The sequence below is a fragment of the Apis florea genome, unplaced genomic scaffold (genome assembly GCF_048593485.1).
Source record: "Apis florea isolate Af1SG1 unplaced genomic scaffold, ASM4859348v1 contig_3772_pilon, whole genome shotgun sequence".
Lineage (NCBI taxonomy): Eukaryota > Metazoa > Arthropoda > Insecta > Hymenoptera > Apidae > Apis > Apis florea.
Genome location: NW_028256845.1, coordinates 1,459,406 through 1,480,182, shown reverse-complemented (window position 1 = coordinate 1,480,182; position 20,777 = coordinate 1,459,406). Strand labels below are relative to the sequence as shown.

Below are 20,777 nucleotides of genomic sequence, written 5' to 3'. Positions count from 1 at the left end.
TATTACCGCGTATGCGACGGGGTGGAGGAGGGGGAGAGGGAGAATTTCGTGCCGCCTCTGAAATTGGGAATCCGTGGAATTTCGGATCGCGTCGTTAACGCTTCTGCGCCGGGGAATTTTGGTCCTCGAGTGTCGATTTTCCACTTGATAATCATTGTTTATTATCGGTAGGGAGGGAGAGAGAGGGGGGCACAGAAATTTCTCTAAGATACGACGATGATAATTATTCGCGTGAAATTGGGATTGTTCGAATTTTCGGAATTTTTCGAAAGAGAGATTTGTCTTTACAGAATAAATATTGCATTTTGTTCGATGTTTTTTTTCTTCTTTTTGCAGATAGGAAGTGTTAGGTTGGAAAAATTGATGTTGTTAGAACGTGGCGGAACTTTGCTCTTCGTATCGTAGAAAAACGTTATCGAGACTCGTTAGCTGAAAAACTGCAACTCATAATAATGGCTAATACGCATTTATAGGGGGGAAAGAATCGATTAATAGGATATCGATCAATAAGCACTATCGATGAAAAGTTGATTTATAAGCCGTCAGTAGGTTTAAGTAACGGTATAAAATGATTTGTTGCGGTAAGATAAAATCTTAATCGTCTCTCTTTATCATCGATGATGCATAATTCAATAAACATTATCTCTCTCTCTCCCCCTCCCTCTCACCGCCACGAATTTCATGCAAATTCTCGAATGATAATTATCGTATTCGTACGCGATTTCAAGCAAACGGGAAAATTTTTCTCACTTTCGGCACAAGTAAACTAGATCTAATTTGGTAAATAGACGAGGTTCTCTCCCGTAATTCGAAAACTTCGATATTACCACCAAACTATCGAAACCAAAACCTACATCGATAGATCTCGGATGCTTTCTTCGCCGAGAAAGGTGGTGGAGGAGAGGGCGTGGACGACATCCCGTCCGGTTGCACCACTTACGTCAACCCCGATAAGCGCCTCTATTTCCAGGATTAAGGATTTGACTGACGTGGTATTTTCGTCGCGGCATCAGCCTCGGTTGGAGAAAACGAGAGAGCCGAGGAAGAGGTGGGTGGCGCGCGATAGGTAAGGAGGGGAGGGGAAAGAAGAAAGAGGGGGCGAGAAACCACCCCGACGGAGACTCACGAAACATTATTTCTAGCCTGAACGTCACGCGGCAGTTAGATCGATAGATAGAGACGTCGGTCCTCCCGCCGTTTCTCTACGTCGAACCGCCGTCATGCGAAAACTCGAATTCAAATATAGAAATGTCTGGCCCAGTGACATTTGGCAGCTCGTATCAACCCCCATCGGAGGAGGGCTCCCCCGTCGAGGAGAGGCCGCCACGCGGTGTTACACCGCTCCACTCGTCACCGATGGCGTCGGAGATCGCCCCGGTGAATCGGTTTTCCACGCTCCTCTCCTCTCCTCTCCTCCCTTCCTCCTCGCCGATCCGAGTTTTACAGGGCGGATCCGCAGTAGGCGGCGCGACACCGTCCAAGGAATTCGTAATTAAGAACTTGTCGCCCCCTTGAGGAGCTTCTCGATAGTTTCTCGGGCGGCGAGGAAGGGGAAGAGGTGAAATGGCTGTTCGATTTCGAATCTCGTTGAATCACTCACCGAATCGAGGAACGATAAGGCTATCGGCCGACGAGGAATCGGGCACTCGATTCTTACCTGCAACAAGCAACGTAACGGACATTTTAATTAAACCGGCGGGAAAAGAAATAAAGGGGGCGGGGATGATTTACGAGGCGATGTTTGCCCCGTGGAAAGTATCTTTGCCGAGCTCTCCAACGTTTTCTACCAATTGTTCCGAGCGGCGTTCAGTGGCGCACTCGAATTCCCAGTTTTACGGCTCCCTGTTTCAATAACGCGTCTTCCCAACTTTCCAACCGAACGAAGGAATCTTTCCTCGCGCTTTCAAGACTTTCTTGATTGCATTAACGGACTTGGCCGGGCATGCGAGCTGCGAACGGTGCAGCTGTTCGTTTCGATCGAACATCTTGTTATTACGGGATGAAAAGTGGGGGGGGAAAAGTGTCTTCGTCGAAATCAACTCCATCTTATAACTGTATAACAATTACTAGCAAGCAATCTGTTTGCATTTATGGAAAATTTGAATTGTTAAAAATTGGTTAAAAAAATCCTTTTCGAGAAATTATTTTAATACGGATTTCATCAACGTATGGAGGAAAAATGATGCGCCAAATATTATTTCGAGAGCTGCGTAATTTTCAGAAAAATTAATTCCTCGGAATGTTGTTACGTAAGACAATAGAAGTCGGTTCAAAAATATCCATCCGCGGGGAACGACTCGAACCCGTTCCAAAGCCGGTGCTCGTTAATAGCCACGAATCCTGGTCCATCGTGGCAAATCTCAACCTTGCCACGAATGGGAAGGAACGTCGCGCATGACTCAAGAGCGCATCTATATCGGGTGCGACGGGTGCAAAAGTTGCATCGGGCCAGCCTCGCCAAACTGTGCTGTATCCAATCAATCCGCTAAACGCACGTATTTATCCGTGGCCGTCGTCCAGACTACGGTGGACGTAGGACACGTTACAGGTTGGAGATAAATTCGACGGTTAATCCGGGGGATCCGCTGTGTTCGAAACCTATTGCGACCGTGGCACGGGTCAACGCGACCCCTGTCCCGCTATTATTTCTTTGCTTCGCACCTGCCTTCTTGACAGTGAGGGACTGGCGGGTGTTTCGCTTCCTTCGAATTTTATTTGCCATCGAATTGGGAAGCGTAACGAAATTGGGAATGGAAAATTATGGGGCGTCGTTTCGAAAAAGGAATTCCTTTTGTATTATATCCTCGTATTTTATGATGAATTCCCGAGGATTTGATTTGATCATCGAGGAAGCGAGAGAATTTATATATTTGCATGTCCTGTTCTTTAATCTCAATTTCTTGGAACTCATAATAGCGAAGTTAAATTTTCTCCCGTGAAAAATTGGGTCAGAGAATTAGGTAAGTATTTTTCTTAATTTTCTCGCGGATACATTTTAATTTTTTAATTCGCGTGTTTATTTGTTTTCAGAACAGAATTCAATTTGATTATATAAAGGAGCACGTTGATTTTATAAATTTGGTAGATTGAAGTACATATTTCTTGCATTTTCCTCTCCTTTATTCTCGCTTGACTAAAGTAGTAGTACAATGGAATCTTTTCTACTGTACTGTATTCTTCTCGAGGTGATATACTCTCTCGCAAGAGGAAATCAGAATTCTTCCTTCATCGGTTAAAATTTAACATTCTCCTTTATCCAGGTCTCAGGAGAAATTTTTTACACAAATGTCTTATTATTCTTAACGTAGAATACCTTCCTACACACACACACACACACACATATATATATATATATAGCAATCAGATAGTAATTTTAAGCTTGTCCAGAAATAATAGATGTACGAAATCTTTTAAATTTTTTTAATTTCCTCGCTCGTGATCCAAATTAAAAATTATATATCGTATAAAAATTTCATCAAATTATCAATCTTTCCTCTCACGATCAAATAAAATTCTGCCTACACACATATATTCAACAAATCTCTCCCGATTATAAGTTTTCGATAATTCCATACCCTTCTCCAAATTATAATCGAAAAAATCGAAAAAACTGAAATATTTACCCGTTGACTCTCTGTGTCTCTACAGAGAGTGTCAAATTATTTCGACGAATTAACGAGCCATTGTCGCTCGAGGACACCACGCACAAAGACACGGGTCTATGTCAGAAGTGTCTAGCAGTCTCTGTAGGTTTTCGATCAAACGATCAACTAATAATCTACCAAGTCTCTTCCACCTTTCCCAAGAGCCGTGCCACCACTCTCTCTCTCTCTCTCTCTCGGCATTGGGAACGTGCTCGGTTCCAGGATAATCCCAGCTGCATTACCTTGATGAGCTCCGGACTCCATCTTCCTGCCCGACCAAGATTCGCCTATCCTTAGTGCAGTCGGCCATTGCCATGGTTTTTCGAAACACGTATTTACGCGTGCACGACGGATCGCATTGTTCGCGTTCACGAGCCATGCGAGTCATCGGCGAGAAGATACGTACCGAATTTTTTCTTTTTTTTTTTTTCAATTCTACTGAAGAAAAGAGAAGGAATCGAATGGAAATTGGAAATACGACCGAGAATCGTGATACTCGAAGCGAAAATTGTAGAAATACGCGAGATGATATATATTTAATGGCTGAAATCTGTTTAAGGAAAATGAAGAGATGGAAAAATGGCGAAGAGCCATCGTCATTTATTTTTTTTTTTTTTTTTTATAATTTCATCGTGTATTCTATCGTGGACGAAGAATAAATTCGTTCGATCAAAATGGAAGAAGACAAGATCACAAAGAAGTAAGAATCGAATTCGATTATTATCCATGGTACAAAAAGAAATCGCAAGATTAAGAAAGATTTCACTTCTGATTAAATTCGAAAGAAACTAGCCGCGGAAATATTTTACTCGGATAGAATTAAGAAGCGTGCCGGATTTATTCACGTTGCGTTCGCGTCCGGACGCGCGTATACATCAACCGGCGACGTGACGGCGATCCCCTCCTGAAGGGTGGGGGGGGAGGGAGGTAACGTTGCATCGCGAGACAGGTACAATATCTCGAGGGAGACGGCCTCTGTTCGGATGAGGGACGACGGAGAAAGAGAAACGGAGAGGGAGAGAAACAAGCCGACCTCGGCTCACAGAGCTTCTGACAGAGCTAATTTATCCCTATATTACTACTTAGCGAATCTACAGAGATTTCGATATATACCGAAAATGGTGATTGTGGGGGAGGCGAATCAACTTCCGGTCAGGCGACGCCTCCTGGGGGATGGAATTTCACGGAAATTGCTCTCGGCCCAAACAACAACGGTTAATCGACTCGCGGGACGCACAGAGATGTAACGAGCCAGCCAGCCAGCCAGCCAGCCAGCCATCGGTCGGCTTTTATTTTCTTTTCTTTTTTTTTTTTTTTTTCCCCAGAATTAATCGCGCGAAACGGTGCACATTCGCGTCAACATATTCGTCCACCATCGTCGTTCGAAGCGACGATCTCGAGGAGAGGAAGATTACATTCGAAAACGATCCTCCCTTCCGTCTGAGAGAGTGGAAAGTTTTCGGTGAAACTTTGTCGGAAGATCGTCGAGCCTTCCCCAATTTTGGCTGAGCGGCAGCCTCGTTAGAGGAGGATAGGATAGGATTGCGGGAAGAAGTGGGAGGGGGAGGAGAAGAATGGAGGTAGCAACAGGGAGCGAAGGGGGAGGAACCGTTAGCGGTGGGCTCATCTTAGTTGCTCGACTAAATCTCTCTGTAAGCGGGCTAAGCAAGCTCCAGTGGCAATTCGTAACAACTATTAGCGAACCGACATTCATCTCGTTTAACTCGAGTTAGCGGCCGACCCGCGTAAACCAGGTCCGGAGCCCGTGTTAGCCGACCACGTTGCTTAATGCGCGTGCTGGCAACGAGAATCGCCCCCACTAATTTATACGATGCCGGCCTATTCACACCGGGCGACACCATTAATCAATATCGTTCATTAGATCGATACGACCGGCTACTCAATCCGTGCCGCTGTTCTGGCCCTGGACCCTGACCCTTATAGATGTCTGCGTCCCCACAGAGTCAGAAATAATTAAACCGTTCCAACCGGATTCGATGATGTTTAGCTCCGTTGATTCATTGCCGGTAAATCCAAGTCAATCGAGCACGACGCTATACCGATACGAGAACCTTGTTCGATCAACGAACGTGGTTATTAACGATTGTTAAAACTTCATGTTTTCCATGAATTATTTTTATCGCGAAGCGGACAATTAAGAGTGATGATGCCAGACGGCGTCGAAGGAGGGTGAAATGTTTGGATACGAGTTTCTTCCCCCTGGATTATAGATCTTGTGAAAAAGTATTGTATATAAGTTGAAAGAGAGGAGAAAAATAAATTTTCTTTGAGCAATATTTTTTTTTAGATATTTTCTAAAAATATCGGGAAAAAATGCTCGAGATTACTTAACCAAATACGGGTTATTAAATTTTAAAGAGATCGTGCTTTCGGTTAATATTCCTTTCTTCCACAAAGCGAAAGTCATTTTACGGGTTTTATCCTTTTTAATCGGGATTTCCTTCGGCGCACGCAATTTTTTTCCCTCGTGGGGAAAAAATGAAAACACGTGAGAACAAAACAAAGGCGAAAATTTCGTTTCGAGCGAACTATCGCCATTGATACGACAAGCATTCCTCAGATACGGATTGTGCACGACACGACGTGTGCTTGCGGCATATTATATTATATCATCCAAGTGAACGAGCATAAAGCGAACACCTGGAGAATCCTGTTCTCGAATCTCGACTCCTACCGACTCCGCCTGTTCGAGTTAGGGGGAAGATAAGCTCGTTAGCGAATAAGCGGGATGATGCCGGGCCGGATAAACTGGGTAAAGTAAACGAACGAACGTCGAAACGACTTTTCGCAAGTTGGAACACCTCGTGATGGAACCGGAGGACGCGGCAGGTGGTCCAGAAAGGTGGAGAAAATTATTCTACCACGCTCGTCACCCGAAAGCATTATCCGCGAGGAGTCAGGCAAATAAACGAGAGGCTCGTTCCTTCCAAATACGCTCGCCTCGATGCCCCCCAATCGAATCAACGACTCCGAATTACCGTCACCCCCCCCTCGTATTTGCTTCCTCTTCCTTCCACCTTCCACCTCGCTCTTCGATTTTCAATTTATCGAACAGACGCGTCTCCCTCCTTCTTCGGTAGATAAAGCGTAATCCGTTCTATCGTGCTTTTGTTGCGACTTCGACCCTTTCTCTTTTCCCTTTCACTCTCGCCCTCGTGTTTTCTTATATAACCGTGGATTTCCTTTCTCCTTTTAGAAGCCTCTATCTCGTCACTTTGGCCTTTTCAAAATCCACGATACACGAACGAGAGTATTTGGCTTGTTGGATAAATATTTTGAGTATAGGTTGAATATAGCGGACGAGCTGCATTATCTTGTACACTCGGCCGCGTGTGTGTAAAGATAAAGTGGGTGTATTTAAAAGGATCGCTGGGTACGGTGTTGTTGAAATTAGCCGAAGAATATATATCTGGCGAATAAAGCACAAGAGATAGAGGGAAATGTAACAAGCAAGGGTTGTTGCATGGTATAAATTCGTAAAAAATCTTGGCGAATGTTTTCGGTGCGATAATACCGGTGACGTAATTTTTGCGCCCGGTTTAATCAGCGAATACCTAACAACTGCGTGATAACAAGCCACTTAGAGCCTTCTTGTATCGCGCTTTAGCGCGGCAACACCGTTTCGCAAATCTTTATTAGTAGGTCGTTTCGTCGGTGCGAACAATCTGTTGCGACACGTATTATATAAAATGTATTTCGCTGGAACTTTCCACCGGCGTTTTCTTCTCCCCCCTTCCCCCCTCCCCCCTTTTTTTCTTCAACTTTCCTACGATTTATGCTGTACTCGTTGGTTGACGCTAATTGGATCGCATGTTCCCTTGGCATCGACCCTTCACTGCTGATTACATTAGAGGGGAAGATAACAGAAGGAGGGAAACGTAAGATAGTGGTTGTTAAAAGATACGTGAAAAAACAGGAAATTAAGATTCGACTCGTGGGGAGAATTAATGTTAAGTGTTGCGCAGCATGAGTTGGAGAATGTACAAAAAAATACTGATATAAAGAAAGAAAGAAAGAAAGGAAGAAAGAGAAAAAAATACGAAGCGACTATAGTCCAGTCTGGAAAACTTTTACACGAGGTCTTATTTGACCCAGAAACCGTGTACCGCGCGCTCGAAAGCCTGCGGTTTGCATCACCGTGAAGCGCTTTTTATTCCTGCGCTTGAATCCTCTCTTGATTTTTTGATACTTCGCGGTAAGGCATAGAATAGGATACGTCTGGTTCAAGTTACCGTGAGCATCAAACCAAAAAGAAGTTTCGCGTTACCACATTGATTCGATATAATATCGTTACATGTACGTGAGATAAATTTGAAAAAAAAAAGAAAAAAATTCTATTCATCGCAAAATAAATAAAAACTTATCCTATGATATTTCCCACGATAACAACATCCCAGTACCAAATACTCGACACAGAAGCTTTACATAATCTACGCAAAAGAAATAATGTTACGATAATTTAATCTAAAAAAAATATATATATATATATGTCACGTTTTGAATCGAAGAATTCTTTCCGAATTTGATTGGCCCTCGGCCAATTTTCTCGTAAAAATTTCGCTCGAGCAATATTATTCTCGAGAATCGAAAATCCCGATCAAAAACATTCGGATAGTGGAGATATACCGATACCATATGGCTCGTATATCCTTGAATCGTTCCAGAACTCCGCCTTAGTCGAAGAAGCCGAACTCCATCCAAGTGGTTGTAATTGGTAGGGATTTTCCATCCTCGCACGGTACCATGCACCCGGTGGCCCAATTTAATATAACTTATGCATATTCAATAGTTTCTCGACGGCGTCGCCGGAACCGGAAGGGGTTATGCACTCCGGCTCGGTTGGCTCGAGACGCACAGGAAGGACAAAAGCTGGTCCTGCACAGCAATTTCCTCCCCGACTCCTGTGAAAGTTGCCTCGCGCAACCAAGTTTCCACCAAGTCGCGTTGCTTGACGATTACGCCGCGATTTACCGTGATCTGTCGCGACACGGACTTCCGGCCGAACTTGCGACACTTGTGCCTCGCGCGGAACGCATCGGTAGATCGTGTCGCAGGATATACAACTCTTACCATCGCGCGATCCAATTGCTCGACTTTATTCGAGTATCGGGTGTGAATTTCCAAAGTGTTGGAACGCTTTTCATTTATTCCGTATATCGAACAGAATATTCTTTCTCTCTTTCTCTTCGTTCGTGAATTTATATCGTTCATCCGGATGGAATTGGAGCGTTAAAAATCTAACCGCGTCTCGTAACGATATCGTGGAATATCGATCATGTCGAAACGAGATATCGGCGTAAACAAATTCCAAGTGGACGAAAAAACACGTTCGAGGCGTTCTTTCCTTTGTTCGTTCGTTCGCCACTTTCACGGCGGAGAGCAGCGAAAGGAAAGAAGAAACATTGTTGCTTGAAGGACGATATCGACTTTTTCGGCGAAGGAAGGAGAGAAAGGAACATCGGGGCGGAGGAATAATATTCTTGGCGGTACACGTGGAATCGAGGAGAAGTTTTGGCGAGAGAGGACGAGGCGTTCAGTAACTTTTCTCTTTATCCGTTCATCCCGACGTCGTCTGCCGGGACCCGACAATGAATGGATGTCAAAAACGCAGCAATTAATTCAGCCCCGTGGGGAACAAAGGCGTAAGAATACCGTCGTGGTTGTCGTGGTACTCGAGAGAAGTTCTTCCTCAACTAGGGACCCGACGAAGGAGGGAGTATGCAAGTGAGGAGAACCAGCATCGGGGAAAGAAGAAAGGAGATAACTGGCAGTGAGGTAGCAACGGACGGGAGGGCACAATGGTTGGATCATCCAACTTTACTTTGCTTATTGTAATTCAATTTCACGGGGCGTCTGGTTCCCTCTGTCTGCTTGCGTCTCTCTCTCTCTCTCTCTCTCTCTCTCGTCGATGTCGCACTCCACGATCCCATTCTTGTCCAACTCGTGGACCGTTATTCTCTTTCTATCCCGATTCCGTATAATTTTCGTCAGACCGTGCTGGAAACCCCTTATCGACCGAAAATCCAAAGGGGTGGACTTGACAACTGTTTAACATCTTCGCTTACAATTCTGATTTCGCGGCAGACGTTGCTCGATCCTTCCAGCCTCCTCGTGAAATTATTCGAAGGATCGCGTATCCGAAAATCCGCTTTCCGTAAGTGTCCCTCTCGCTACGCTAAACTAACTTTTCAATATCTTATACCATTCGCGCGACGAGCGGAAGAAAGAAACTTTTCTTTCCTACAGTTGCGCTAAGAGGATAAGCATTCATCGAAGCGCGAACCGTATGTATTATTTCCTTTGTACAAGTTCGGGACGTGGAATTATATGGAGATGTTATGGAGATGTTCGTCGGCATTTTATTTTACACGAGATTCGTCGAATAAATACGAAATGAAACGCGTCCCTTTTTACGATATCGAAACTTTGAAAGAAGTAATAATCATTAATCGAAAGTTTTCGAAGTTAATATAAGCATATTCCGAATGTATAAATCGAAGATGAGGAAACGAAGATTTGCAACAATGTTTTTCTTAATTTAACAAGATCTATATCGCTCCCCTCCCCCCTCAATGTCCATGTAAATTGAATCATTTTGGAACAAATCCACCCCCCCTTATCCCCAAACCGTTCTTTACGACTATCGGCGAAGGTAAAACGAGGAAAATTTGGCGAGGAAGCACGCTCGAATATTCCTTCTTACGCAGATAGAAATCTTTTCGAAAGTTACCGTACGAGAAAAATAAAAATCTTAACTCAAAGATTCCCCATCCTCCCCCTTTTTTCTGGACGAACTATGCTAAAGAAAAATCCACGCATCGATTCTTTCCGAAAGTTTCAGTCAAGAAAACAAGTTTGAAAAGCAACTTTCAAACTACTTTTTTCGCTACCGTCAACTCTTTCCGCTAAAAATTCTCGATATATATATAACCATTTTCCATCCAAACGAAAAACTTAAGTGATCGAAATAAGGCTCGATGCGAAAACGTGCAGGTGTGTCTCTCGTGTCGTGTCGTGCGTGTGTCATCATCAAGCAGCAAGTAGGGTAAACAACATCGGTAACAGTTAGGGCGGTAAAGGGTAAGGTGGTTGCATTCCAAAGCAATATCTTGGGCCAAATTGTGCGCGGCACGAGGCATCCCTTCCTTTCACCCCTTGGTTCGCCAACTGGGCTTCGCAGTCTGGATGACTTCGCAGCGATGCCACGGCAAATACATGAATGTTGACTCAGTCAGCTATCAGACTCGCTACAGGGCGCGCCTTATTCGAGCTGACTAAACATGCCAACTTAGATTGCCATAACACTGCGCGAATGTATATATATATCGTCGGAATCTTCTACTTGCACTTACCGTCTGCGACCCGTTTCATCTCGTCATATCGTTTCGACTCGAAACCCCAGCTGCCTTTAATTATTAAAATTTTTTACGTCCAATTATTGTTGGATAGACTTTCGACTATGAACAGCAAAGAATAAAGTATTATTATTATTGTTATTTTTTTTTTTTTTGCAAAAACAAAAATGGCTACAAATCGTACGTATCGTACGATTATTATTACGCTTGCTCCACGATTAATTCGCGCGATTAAAATAGGTAATAGTTAGCAGTAGTCGAGGAACGTCTATAAATAATCTAAGGCCGGCCGTAAAGAGTTCTCGGTTCACCTTGACACGTAAAGAAATAACGAAACAAGGAATCCGTTAATCGTGACCAAGTTTTAAGATATATCCGATGAATTCTCGAATCGCGGATTGGATTTCGAGAGGACAAGAGCGACGTTCCACTTCCGAGCTTGACGTTGATTCATCTTCCCGTTCTTATCAAACAACGCCGTTTTGACTAAATTCAGTGTGACGATTATCGTGGACGGGCACAGTTGGCTGGACTCCAGGAATGGACTCCGCATTATGTAAACAAAGACGGGAGCATCCCTCCCCCCCCCTCCTCCTCCTCCTCGATATGAATCACGTACGACGTTTGGTATCAGGAATTACACGAGCACGTGGCCAGTTGGAAGCACGGACTAACTAGTGACGGATGCTTCAACGAAGCGTGATCGTTTTTGAGTTTCCGGAACTCCATTACGCCCTTTGCTAATCTCTCTATCCGTGCAAGTGCATTCCCCGCTCCAATGGCCACGATTCGAGTTATCTGCGTTACACTTCAATCAACATCGCGACCAATCTGCGCATTTCTGCCGGGGGATTCTGCCTTTTGCATCGATACATCGACAATGCTATCCTTATACACCGCGTTTCCCTTTTTGTTTTTAATCCTGCTCGCATCGTGCAGTATTATTCGTGGTAAACGATAAACGTGTGTGTGTTATATATATGTACATAGATTCGCGTCTTTTGGCAGAAATTTACTTTTACTTTCATTCGGTTTTCGTGGTGAGAAATTGGAAATTTAATAGCAGGGGATAACTTAATATCACGAAACTCTCGCTTTCAATTCCACGCATAATTCTCAAATATTATATCTTTCTCTGTTTCTCTTTCAACTGGGACAAATTATGCAAATATTCCAAGGGCAGGTTCAGTTCTATCCAACCGAAATCTTATATGTCCATGCGCTCTTCGTACGCACCTATATAAGTATTCTACTCTCCCCCATATTTGTTCGAAACAAATATTTATTTCATAAATTAGCAGAAAGTGGAAAATTGAATTTTCGATATAGCTTTCCATCGAGATTTCAAATTAATTTTTTAAATATACATCGAAGACCATTTCGCCTTTCATTCCATTATCTCTCTGAACTTATCGAGGAAACGAGCTCGAATTTTCACGATCTCGAGATCGTGCTACTTCGTTCTAGCCACGAAGGAAAAAAACTTCATCGACATACGTGCGATAGGCAAAGGGTAACTGTAAGCGCGCGATATAAAGATGGTCGTAGAGGGTAGTCGTAAAAACAGGGCGACGAACGTAGAGAAGAACGTGGCTCGCTTTATTATCCGGTTTACTACTTTAATATAATATAAGCCAGCAGGATGACAGAAGTCGTCTGCACAAGTCTTTCGTCTTTCACGACGAATTGGTTATCCCTTTTGTCGTGGAAAACATTCCAGCCAAGCCTTCGAACTTTGACCCCGTCTTTGGCTTCGTCTTTGATTTATATCTTCCTTTCTTTTTCTTTTCTTTTTCTTTTTTTTTTTTTGTGCCAGGGATCAGGCAGTGATCTTTGTCTTTCGGAGATTTTGACTGTGACACGACGACAGAGGTGTCCGAACGGCGCAGCTGACGTTTCACACGTGGACGTCGTGCGAGCACACGCGAAATCCCAGACAGTTAATTGCGGTGTCCCGCAGACAAAATGTGCCCGAGCTTCTGTAACCGACACCGTGGAGCAAACGGATTTGAACGTTGCTCAGCATTATTCGGTCAAACGTTACCGATTCAATTAGACGGGGGCTCTTGTCGAGTGCTCGGCACTGTTGTAATTCGTCTTGTCGTAGCCAGATAATATTTTCGTTCGATTTGAGGAACGAAATGGAATTGTGGAGTAATTTTGCGGGAAAACGTTTAAATTTGGAACAAAGAGGATATAGAATTTCAAACGAGCCTGTATGGAAATCCGTTAATCCGGACGATTAAAGTAAATTTCGTCCGAGATCGTCTAAGAATAAGCGGACGAAGCAAAGGAAAAAATAAACGTATATCGCGTTTCGTGGAACGAATGTTCTGTTATATCCGTAGATAGATAAAAAAAACTGCGCGAAAACTCGAATACAAGAAACAAGAAACATTCGATGCTTATAAATCCGTCAGGGAACAGTGTTCAATATCTTCAACAAGTTTTCGAAACTTTCGAGCTATTTCGGAGACGCAACGGTCTCGCGCCAACTAACGCGCACGTTTCTCTCGTGGCACAAAGAATCTTGTTACGATTCGTCAGCCCGTGTATCTAGCCCGAAATAAAGCAAAGGTAAACGTATTCCGACAAACAAACCCTCGAAAATCCTCACGAGCAAACGTTCTCGCCTGTGGTGGAGAAAGGAAGGGCGAAACTTATTGGAACTCGTGAGGAAAGAAAAGAAAAATTTCCTCCTCGCCTTCGTTCCCTTATTCCCTCCTCCTTCCTTCCTCCGAACGGTGCGCATTTCTTCCTTTGGTTATTACATGCACATTCTATTACCCTCCATTCGTTCCCTCCCCACCCTCCTCAAACTTTTCCACCTCGTGCCTACGCCATATTAAACCGTGCATGCAACCCTCCCTTCCACCCACCGTGTTATCCGCTCGGAAGCCACATTCGCGCCGCCCCTCTTCTCTCTTTCCTATTTCTATCGGTCTGAAACCGAAACTGCTCGAGATTGGTAGCGGAAGGCGCCTCTTGTCTACGTGGCCCACAGGGAAATACACGGCTCAATTAATGCCTCGAGATCGGAATCTTACTTTGTGCATTTGTGCCACGACTTCCTGCCGCCCTACAGTCCCAAGGAAATCACGAATGAATACGTAATGTGGATATCCAGCGACAGCGGGATGGCCCTCTTGTTTTCGACGATACGCGCCCACAAACGTGCCGTATTTCTAATGTATAAAGAGATAATAACATTGAGAATTGCGAAACGCCTACGTGAAACGATTTCTTTTTTTTTTTTTTTCGAGAATCATCCTGGAAGCGATATCATCCTCGCAATCGAATTATAAACTGTTGCTTAGAATCCTTGTTCATTTAAGTGGAAAGAATATCGGACGACCGTTATACGTAATTTGATGAACGAATTCTTATAATCGCATTTGTCGAGAGGATTAGAATCACGTGCAAACATTTTTCACTAATTTTTACTATGATTTTGATCTCCACGTAAAAATTTGTTTAACGAAATAATTCATGATATATAAATTACATCATTGTGCAATCCTTAATATTCACAAGACCATATACTTCCAATTACGAAATAAAATCGTAAAGACATTTGTAATCATCCTATTGCGCGTCCAATATAGACAAATATATCGCGATTAAGTATTCCATATCGAAAGTTTCGCGAGATACACCTTTCGTTTCGAGATCCCGAAGAATATCTCGATCCTCTCGCGAAAACGTTCCTCCACCAACTTCTTCCTTCACCGACTTTAAGCCACCCCCCTCTCCCTCCCACCTCGCACAGTCTCGCCCGTTTCTTTCCTTCCCTTAGAAACAATGAAGCTCCCAATCGCATTTACGATTCCCCGGGTTCGCGGGATACTCCACTCCGAGACTCCGTTTCCCATCTCCTTTTCCTACGGTTATTCCTCCTCCCCCTTTGCCCCGCCTCGTCTCCACCCGCGCCTACCCGTCGAAAACGGCTCGCTTCTGAATCCTTTTACATTTTTATAAAGCAGCTTAATTCGCCGCCAGGCGAGATGGCGGGGAGGGAGGAGGAGGAGGAGAAGGGGGAGGAAGGGAGGGAGGGGGGAGAGGGGCCACGGCGTGAAACTGAAACGAAATAGAACGGGATGGGAATTCGTGCCCGCGACGGGGTGTCCCGGGATCCGTGTACCCGACGTGCAGAAATTTTGACGAGCCATCGATCATTTTTTCATATTCGAACGCTCGTGTTTCATCGATACCCGTTCCACGTTGTTTTATTCATGCATTTGACTTGCAAATTATAGATTGGCTGCCCATAAATCAACGATTCCTTCTTATCTGACGAAACTCTATATTTTTTCTTTTTCCTTTGCTTCTTCTTCTTCTTCTTTTTTTTTTTTATTTTCTTGTTTTCGATCCGGTAACGCGATTTCTTTCGTCTCGGCGTTACGATTGTGGAGGTCTTGAGGGGGGTTATAGGGCGAGTTGCGATTCGTGTATCGTGAACTGTGATCGTGGCAGGGTAAAGTTAGTTTGGTTTGCAGTTTTCGTAAAGTAGAATTCTTTATAGGAAAATATTTATTATAACGAGTATTTTCCTCTTACATTTTATTAATCAAAATTAAAATTAAATTACGAGGAAAAATATTTTTCTGCGTGTTTATGAGTTTATGTATTGTTTATATCTTTTTTTTTTTTTGGTTGAAGCACAGTCACAAACTCACAAATCAATGAGAGGAAGGGAACATTTTCAGTTAAATCGCACAAGTAATCGAAGCACATCGGTCGACAAAGGGAAAGCGGAAGATGGAAGACGCAAAGGGGTGGCATTCGAAGCGCGAATGTGGAAATGATAAATCGCGGCCAGTTAGGTACGTTAACTACATACGGTGGCGCAAGGAGAGAATTATTATTGGAGAATTTATTTCTCTACCGAGGAATTATTGCCACCATTATGCCGGCGAGCGAACACGTGTTTTAACGTGGCCTCCGGGTTAGACGATACCACCTCGGACATAATGGTCCGTCCTTAAAAGTTTCGCGATTTTGACCAATCGCCCTCTATTGATCTCTTAAAAAAAATATATTTGAAGTCTAATTAACAACGCGTAATAATTTTTCGTTCTATATGATAAATTCGTAAATTAATTTTTTAATTTCATTTTCATCAATCTACACCAATTTATCGATCAAAAATACATTATAAGTTTTTATACCGTTAACATGGACGATCCATAACGATTCTTATTTAAAAGAAACAAAGTTCTAATCTGTGAAAAACCTGTTAACATACTTCACAGGCGTAATTCATTACGCGGTAAAGCGTATCATTACGTAATCACGGTAGACACGATCGTGACTGTTGTATCTCGTTCCACTAATAATTGCGAGTGAAATTACAAGGGCCATAGTAAATCGGAATTGCAGTGTGTGTGTGCGTGAAGCGGGCACACGTGCATTCAAGACGATACGGAAACGTGCCCCTTGCGTAACGACTATACACGCGCGCCGACTGCATGTACAATTTCGAATTAATTATTCACTTAGATAACGTCGATCGATACGTCATATTAATCACAACAGCGCGACTAACGTGGTTAATATTAATCAGCAGTCTAGAAGAGGGTCTACGGGGAGGCGTGGCGGGTGCACACGCGGTGCGGAAGGACTGCCACGGAGGGATAGACGCACGTATATCCACACAGATTCTAATTACTGATTAGACAACCAGCGAAAAGGGATTGCCGGCGAAGGCGGCACGAATATACGCGCTTCCTGATAATCAAATTCATTGCCTATCGCGCCTGATCCAATATTTCCGCACAGTTGGAAATCACACCCCACCAAGCCCCTTTCCAAGGCGAGCGATATCGAATCGAACTCGTTAGAGGAATCGTAATATAAGAAATTCATCAAGGGATCAAGGGTTTCCCAGTCTCCTTAATTTAATTTCGTTCAACTGGGATCGATAATTCCATCCCTCTTCCATCTTTCTTAACAACTCCTCGCTTCGAAATCGATCCTTGGATCATCGGGATCATTACGAAATAATGACTTTCGACGATCGAAATATATCTTATACAACTGTCATTTCCATCGCGGGACAAAATTCTTCCCTTCTTACCTAAAATTCTATGATATCGAACGCGCGAATTACGGTTTAAAATTTTGCCAAACGTGGAATCGGGGGCGAAGATTAGCGGGGGAGGGTAGACGGGGTGGAAGAGTAGATTTCAAGCTTAATCGAAAGCGTGCTCCCGTCAAAGTGTATTCGACGGTGCTTTAGAGAGAGGGGCTTCTGGCATGTCGTACCGGTGGCGTCTGTTCTTGGGGGAGCCGGTACGTACGGTTCGGCAGTCGCGGTTTTTGAAAGCCCTTTGCACAAAACAGACGCGAGGTTGCACACGAGGCCGAGGTATCCGCAACCGACAGCGCAGTAGAGACTGCGGTTACCAGACCGCAAGCTACTACCACCACCTACGCGAGAAATACAGGGTGGGGTGGGTGCTCGGCCGAGGCACCCGGTGATGCTGCAAACCCTCTAACGAGCTTACTTCCCCGTAATATCTGAGCGTTTTAGTTTAACCCGGAGCGTCAAAGATAAATTCGTTTGCGATTAATTCGCCCGTCCCAACCGGACAGGAATTTCAATTCTCGCCGGGTGAACAACGACCCCCATCGCCTCGCCACGAGGACACACCTTCGCCGCTTGTAGTAATTTCATTACGATTCCCCCTTGCTTTTCTGATAAATCGCCCTGCGATTGTTCCTTACGAAACTATTCGTAACTCGCTTTCTTCTTCTTCTTCTTCTTTTAGATTTGAACAATTTTTGATTACAATCGTTCGATTCACCATTGGCTCGGGACAAGTACTCCATGTGTGATTACGATGGAATTTGTTCTTCTGGATTTATTTAATAACGTTTTTTTTTTTTCAGGTTTCAGCTACCTAATTTTTGAGATTTTATAAGAAATCGTTCTTATCACGTGAAACTATTCTATTATTGCTATTAGTTTATTTTCCTTTCTTTGAGTCGATCAGCTTAATGTAGATTGGTAATAAAAATTGCAATACAAGGGGAACGCATCCTAGAGACCGTTTCGATGCAGAAATTTTAGAATTAAACGGGTAACAAACGAAAAGTTGGCAGCGGAACAAACGCGTTGGAATATCAAACAAGCTCGGGAAGGCACGTGAAGGTTTTTAATTGAGCCGAGTCGGCCGATCGATCGTTCGGGGAGGGGTGTCCTTCTTCGTATCCGAATCAGACCGCATGCATATTTTAACTAAATTATATAGTGGCAACATGTGCGGGAAACTAGGTTTAACGTGGAGCCATTAAAAGGGCATGCAGCAGCTAGGAACGGGCCGCCGCCGCGTCGTGCGAAGCGTCAAGAAATTCTCTGCAACTGCTCGGAAAATTATTATTCACCGGCGAAACGGAGCCCTCCCACTCTCCTTCCACCGGTATATAACTTCTCACGCGATTCCGTTTTACCCTCGTAATTTCTTTTCGGCCGTTTTCCTTCCCACCCCTGCGAATTCGATTTCTCCAACGATCGAGAATAAAGGTGATAAGAGATGAAAGAGACGAAACGAAGGGAAGGCGCGGCGCGGCGCGGAACTCTTCGTCTTCGACTCATAGATAGAGAGAAATCCCCGAGTTGGGTGGTCGAGGTGAAAAATATCGAGGGACGGTGTCTCGACTTTTCAGGTGGGCCCCTTGTCGCGATTCGTTCGGCCGGGGAACCCGTCGTACAACGGGAAATTGGCCGTAGAATATTTACGAGGCAGTGGTCTCGCCCCCTCCTGGTTCAGCGCTCCAACATCACCACCAATACATCGATGTATCCAGGGCTATCCACGGACTTAGATCCGTGATAGCTTTTGTGATCGTCGCGAGTGGAGGGTGGCGATCACAGGTGTGTGTGTGTGTGTGTATGTGTGTGGCTTGCACTCAGATTCAAGATTCTATACGGCCACTGTGGGAATGCACCAAGATAGCGGCGAACAAAAGGAGGACTTTCTTTCTCTTCCTTTTCTTTTACCCGTCTCGCTCTTCTCGAGCTTGTATGTGCAACGCACACGTATAAGCTGCCTGTGGAAAGCGTATATGTGTACAGACACGCGTACAAACGTTCGACGGTGGTCGTTTGCTGTAGCAAAAGGGAAAAGTGGTTCGCTGAAGGCGAAGGGGATGAAACGTGAGGGTGAAGAGGGCGAAGAACTGAAGTTGCCGGGCAAGGAACGCAATCGAGTGGGATTAAACCTTCTCGATTGCTTCCAACTTCACGCGAGCTCCTACTCTCTCTTTCTTTATTCCTTCCTTTCTTTATTCTCCTTCCTCCTCTCTGGTAGACGCTCCTCGACCGTCCCCCTCTGTTCTTCCCTGCCTCATCTTCTTGGGATCCCTCGTTGCGGTGAAAAGACGTTCGATGGGAGAGCCGAGTCAATTCGAGTCGATCCCATCCACCTCGGCTCTCTCCTCGGGTTAATTGGACATTTTTTATTGTCAATTTGTGATTGAGATCGCGGCCGGCCTTTGTCGCGCGATCCGACCGAACGAGAGAAGAGAACGGAGTGGCGGTTTATCGGGGGAGGATGCCCTCGCATTAGGGCCACCCTTTGTCCCTTATCGGGGCGAAGGAAACGCCACACGGTTTCTAATTCGGATCCTCCTTCCCCTTCGATCGTTGATACCACGCGATGGTGGTACTTTCCAGTCATCTCGTGCCGCCGATTAATTTTCGAGGAAATGGGACGTGAACGATTGAACGACATTGATTGTTTCAGATGTGGCGAAGGTGGTAGGTTATATAGTGTCGATACTTGGAGTGTGGGCAAGGAAGATATGATACGATCGAAAGAAGTAGCAAATCTCTCTAACTTATCATTTAACTTTTATGTTTCTTAATTTTAACACATCGTTAAGATTTCTTCTTGAACCACAAGATACCATTTTTTTCTTTATCACAAACGAGAGTAATATCATCTTCAATCTCTCGAATCAATTTCGACAAAATCAACAACCCAAATCGTTCCCTGGATTCCGTATCTATCTATCTAAAAATTTATCTCTCCGGGAGAAAAGTTTGCTCGCCGTTCTTCCATTTCAAATTCCATCCCACCCTGGACGGTCCTTTTATCTTCTTTCACGATGTGGCTACGAGTATCCGGCGAAAAATTGTCCGGCAGCCGAAGTTTAGCTTTTCGAAGAGGGTGGAGAAGAACGCAGGGCGAGGGGAAAGTAAAACCGGAGGAGAGGGAGAAGGATAAAGGCGGCGACGGTGGCACCCGCTCGCTTCACTCGCCTCGCGAGAGGGACGAGTTTCCGCTTTGCTACTTTCGTCAGTGCATCGCAAACACCGGCGAAGAAAGAAAGATATCGCGGTGAAAAGAAGGAACAGGAAGCGGGGCGGGGCGCGGCGGCGGCGGCGACGACTGGCTCGCTTCACAGGGCTAAATCGCGGACTTTTTCACGTGCTTACACGGAGAAAGCCCTGAAATATTAAGCGCGCAATTACCAGACCCATTCACCGTGATGCAACGTTGAGACACGCGTCGGTAACGCACGGAGCGACAGAGAGACGACGATGGGTGACGGATAAAGAAAGGAGGAGAGAGAGAGAGAGAGGGAGGGAGGGAGAGAGAAGAAAGAGGCTCGTGCAAGGGAAAAGGAGTGGTGGAAGGGAGAGAAACCCTGGCTCGGGTGGAAGTCGACGAAAGGACAGAGAGGTACGTACATACTGCGCACATACCCCTGTTCCGTTTCGCTTTCTCCATCCCCTTTTTCTCTACACGTC

The 20,777-nt window shown here is 44.6% G+C and overlaps 1 protein-coding gene across 16 annotated transcripts in view; it reads right to left on the bottom strand.

The window, feature by feature from the left end:
* Rbp6 (RNA-binding protein 6) overlaps positions 1-20,777 on the bottom strand; it is a 748,813-nt gene that overhangs the window by 251,363 nt on the left and 476,673 nt on the right. For 2 of the 16 annotated variants that reach the window (XM_086915312.1, XM_086915317.1), the window contains exon 1: positions 1,601-1,652. The exons of the other annotated variants lie outside the window; for them this stretch is intronic. The gene's annotated coding sequence lies outside the window, so the exon portion shown is untranslated. Of the gene's footprint in view, positions 1-1,600; positions 1,653-20,777 lie in introns of those variants that run through there. 16 annotated transcript variants of the gene reach the window in all.